General features: G+C 47.6%; 1 pseudogene across 1 annotated transcript; it reads right to left on the bottom strand.

Moving 5' to 3' along the window:
- Nucleotides 1-522: 522 nt before the first annotated feature.
- LOC100954437 lies at nt 523-1,439 on the bottom strand (annotated as a pseudogene). Its single transcript, XR_152696.3, has one exon. The product of XR_152696.3 is annotated as a myosin regulatory light polypeptide 9 pseudogene (transcript).
- Between the last annotated feature and the right edge of the window lie 3,567 nt (nt 1,440-5,006).

The raw sequence follows: 5,006 nt of genomic DNA, 5'->3' as shown, positions 1-5,006 counted from the left end.
CAGGGGAATGGGGGTAGAGCGATGCTGTCAAATGGTACAGAGTTTCAGTCAGGCAGGATAAATAATTCTAGAGATCTAATGTACAGCATGGTGGTTACAGTTGCTAATACTTTTTTGGCCAGGCACAGTGGTTCAGCCCTATAAGGGAGGTCAAAGTAGGATGATCGCTTGAGGCCAAGAGTTCAAGACAAACCTGGACAACATAGTGAGACCCCATATCTAAAAAAAAAGGAAAAATTAGCTGAATATGGTGATGCTCACCTGCAGTCCTAGTTGCTTGGGAGAGTGAGGTGGGAGGATTGCTGAAACTAGGAGATTCAGGCTGTAGTGAGCTGTGATTGCATCACTGGACTCCAGCCTCAGTGACAGGGTAAGACTTGTCTATAATTTTCTTTTTTTTAATTTGAAACAGAGTCCCACTATGCTATAGGCCTGAGCCTAAATTTTTTTCAAATACTGTATTATATACTGGAAATTTGGTAAAAGAGTAGATCTTTTTTTTTTTTTTAAAGTTTAAACAAGTATTTTATTGTAAAGTTTAATCATGGTTCAGAACAATTTGAGCGAATAACTTTCTCTGAAAAAATATATTGACTCTGTAGACTGCAGTTATCTTGGGGAGGAGAGGGGCTAGTAAGTTAAATCACCATATTGTGTATTCTGAACATGATATAAAGTCCCATTTCCAGTCTGATTATAAAGATACGTATGCCCAAAATGACTGAGAATAAATACAACAGGAAAAGCAAAAGCTGTAAAGCTGGGGGCACACAATAGGCTCTAAGGGAAAATCTCAGAAATACACAAAGTGGCAACCAAAACATTTGACTGGAATTTGAAGTTCTTTCAGTCATCTTTGTCTTTTGCTCCACGTTTCAGGATGCGCGTGAACTAGATGTAATTGAAATTCCCCTTTTTGTCAATAGGCGCTTCTCTGTACAGCTCATCCACGTCCTCGTCCGTAAACCGATCTCCCATGGTTGTCAGCAGCTCTCTCAGGTAATCTTCCTGAATGGTACCAGTTGCTTCTTCATCAAAGCAGGCAAAAGCATTTCTGATGACTTCTTCTGGATCTGTGCCATTTAACTTCTCACCAAACATGGTGAGGAACATGGTGAAGTTGATGGGGCCTGGTGGCTCATTCATCATGGCATCCAGATATTCATCAGTTGGATTTTTCCCCAGTGAGGCAAGCATATCATGCAAGTCTTCCTTGTCAATGAAACCATCTCTGTTCTGATCAATCATGTTGAAGGCCTCTTTGAATTCCTAAATCTGTGACTGGTCAAACATGGCAAACACGTTGGATGTTGTGCGCTGAGGGCGCTTCTTGGTGGTCTTGGTCTTTGTCCTTTTACTAGCCATGGTGGTGGTTAAATCCCTGCACAGCCACGAGAATCCGAGTACTTCAGCGACACCCTCGCTGCCGCTTACACTCTCCTTCTACTGAGGGAGCCGCTGAAAACCAACACTTCCGCCCTCCGCTGGGCAAACCCAAAAGAGTAGATCTTAAATGTTCTTACCACACATGCTGATAAAGGTAACTATGTGAGATAATGGTATGTTAATTAGCTTGATTGTGATCATTTCACAATGTCTCAAAAACTTACACAATATTAAAACTTATGTAAGATCACATCACTTTGTGTACCTTACATATATACAATTGTTATCAATTCTATCTCAGTAAAGCTGGGAAAGAAAACCATCTGTGCGTTGATGACGTTTTTAATTTGGGAATATGAACATCTCACATAAATTAAAGTATTATTGCCAGTTGTTAAAAACATTGTCCCCTTTTCAAACTTCTGACTTTTGCACAGATTTCTAGGAATACTCATGTATGAAAGCAGAGAGTTGCCTTCTTTTCTCAATGGACGTTTTGTTTATTCTCGACTATTTCTAGCGCAAACAACACTGCAATGAACATCCTTTCGGCAAAATCTATGTGCACATCTTGGATCTTCTCTTATGCACAAATTCCACGGAATCTGCTGTGTCCAAGAATGTGCATTTCTATCCTCCAATCGCTTTTTCTCTCACCCCCTCTCTAGGCCTGGCTTCAGCAAGTCCACTCCCAGCTCAGCTCTCCACCTGTGGGAGCAGGGTTCTGGCTAGCAGAGAACTTGAATGCTCCCCAGGGAAGCCCAGCGTGGGGCTTCCCCCTGTATCCAGCCCCTGCAAAGGCTGACATTGGTGAGCCAGGGTAGATTCAGGTTGGCTCACACAGCACCTTTGGGAAAATTAGAAAATATGTCCCTTCCTCAGATTAAAAAAGGTCAAATTAGTAAAAAGCAGCTTTGGCTGTGACCATGGGACACACACGGCCAACAACACATCCTTGGTGCCATCATCCCCCATCTCCCTCAGGGCCTTCTAGGTGAGGTAATTGTGTCAGGTCTCAAGTATTGGAGGCCTGAAAATCAGCCTTCAAAGGGCATTAGGCAGTTAGAGGGCAAGCTGGACAGGGTACACACGTGTGTCAGAGAGTTTGTGCACAGCCCTGGGTGCCACTGTGAACTTAGGTCAGAGGGAATTCCCCCTACCTGGAGACCCAGAGTCTCTCTGCCATCCAGTATACTCTCACGTGAGTTAATACGCCTACCCTTTGACAATGCCCTTTGATATAACACCCTTGAGCAGTGCACAACCTGAGTTCCTGAACACAGGCCACAAAATACCATCTTTTCAAGGCCTATGAGCTGCACCCAAGTAGCAGGCCCTACCTGCCTGTGGGCTGTGGCTCCCAGGCAAGAGCTCTCCGGCCCTATTCAGAGCACATAAATTCAGGGATGGAGCAGACTTCAGTGGCTCAAATAGGGAGGGCCTGAGAAGGCAGAATCCACCCCAGGCCTCAGCCATCTCCCGAGGTAGCTCCCTGGGCTCCAGCTTGCCAATTAAAGACACTAAGATGAAAGAGGAGGGCTCAGTCTGCAGCCCAAGATGAAAGCCAAGCCCGAGAGGTGTTTTATGACCTCCTAATGGGAGGCTTCTAGGGGCTCCTTATTAAGGCAATCAAGAGCTTGTAATTACAGAAACCTGGGAGACTCTCCCAGAGGTGGCCTCCTGGCCTTGGCTTTCACTCCTGACTGGCTTGGACACATTTCTCATCTCCTAACCACAGGAATCTATAACATGCTAACCTCGGACTTTGACAGCAGTCCCCCACCCACTCCTGGGTGAGACACCACCCACCTGTGCCCTGTGAACTTTAGCCGTGTGGGTCAGGTCTGGGCTCCCCCTTTGATCTTCAGCCATGTGCACAGGGAAGGCTTGAGGAGGGGGTGTGGCTATTGGGACAGTCCAATCCTGCTCCCTATTGCACCTGTGTCCACAGCAGGGCTCTCGCAGCCCAGTCTGTGTCTGATTGACTCCTCACTGGCCAGCTCCCCTACAAGAGAGCACAGGGAAGGGTTTGTATTAGTTTCTTATTGCTGCTATAAGGAATACAACAATTTATTATCTTACAGTTCTAGAGGTCAGAGGTCTCACTGGGCTAAAATCAAGGGCAGGGCTCCATTCCTTTCTAGAGGGTCCAGGGGCCACAACCTATCCCTGGCCCTTCCCAGCTCCTCGAGGCCACTTCCTGCTTCAAAGCCAGGAATCACATCACCCTGACTCTGACTCTCCTGCCTTCCTTTTTTCCTAAGGACACTTGTGATGGCCTTGGGCACATCTGGATAATCCAAGGTCTTCTGGCTCTCTTCTGGCTGGCTGATAAGCAACCCTAATTCCATCTGTGACCTCTGCCTCGCCATGACAAAATGTAGTCAAGGTCCCGGGGGTAGGACAAGTGCATCTTTGGCGTGCATCATTCTACCTACCACAGGGTGCAGGGTCTCTTGTCCCCTGCTGTGGTCCCGGTGCCTAGAACAGTGCCTGGCACATCGTAAGCCCTCAAGAAAGACTTAGTGAATGAATACATGAATAAATCATAAGAATCCTATCCACTATCATAGCAAAGTTATCCTGCTTACTAAGTGCCAAGCACCGTTCAAAGTGCTTCACATATATTAACTCATTTAATCCCCCACACTTCTATTTGGTATATTTTCTTATCATCTGCATCCTACAGATAATAAATTAAGGCAGAGTTGAGTAGGCTGCCCACGGCTACACAGCTAATGAGCTTGGAGCTAGGGTTTGATCTCACACTTACCGCGCCCACCTATCGTGTGTTGGGCCCCAGCTGAGCATGACACACTTCTGATCTCATTCCATCCTCAGAGAGGTCTCGGGGGAGGGGTTGGAATATGAACCCTGGTCTGAAAAGGCACAGAGTTAAGTCACTGACTCGGCTTGGGGATGCTGAGAGCCTCTGTAGCTGAGAGCCTCTGTAGCTCCGTGGGTTGTCAGTTGCTTTTTAGTATATGCACTGCCAAAGCAGCACAGTCGGTTGCTTTTTGGGCCTCCTTTGCTACCAATTAGATGAGGACCCAGTGCCCCCAAGGAGACTACAGATGCCTGGGTTCTCACTACAGTGCAGGGCTCCTGCCTCAGGCCCTGTCCCTGGTTCTGCCCTTTGCCTCTTGCACCAGGAGTGGGGGCTGGCAGCTCTGCCTCCTGGAAGCTTGTCCTCCTCCAGGGAAGAGGAATTGCCTTCAAACCTCACCCACAGCACTAGCCACAAGTTCGCTTCCCTGATGAAGACTGTGGGGACCCCCCAGAGCTGGACCTGATGATGTCCTGCACATCCTGGAGCTGCTCACTCTCTGGATGCTGCCCTCAGCCACCCCCTTGTGACAAATCGCCCCTGCAGCACACGGCTGGAAGCCCCCTAACCTGGCCGCCAGCCACCCGCAGCCCTGCAGGGAGAGTGCTGCTTGGGCAGGGAGCAAGTACTGCCCCTCTCACTTGCATCTTAACCTTTGCAATCAAAGCCAAGAAAAGTGAAACTCGACTGTGCTGCCAGCACCGTGGGGCATCACATTTTCTGTCCCTGCCAGCACATTTTTCTAGGTCAATGTCGGATCAAGGAAATCCAATACTGCATGTCCCAACATTTA

Source organism: Otolemur garnettii, unplaced genomic scaffold, assembly GCF_000181295.1.
Source record: "Otolemur garnettii isolate 467f Iridium unplaced genomic scaffold, OtoGar3 scaffold00001, whole genome shotgun sequence".
Taxonomy (NCBI): domain Eukaryota; kingdom Metazoa; phylum Chordata; class Mammalia; order Primates; family Galagidae; genus Otolemur; species Otolemur garnettii.
Note: the sequence above shows the minus strand (reverse complement) of the source record. Positions and strands in the feature narration are given on the sequence as shown.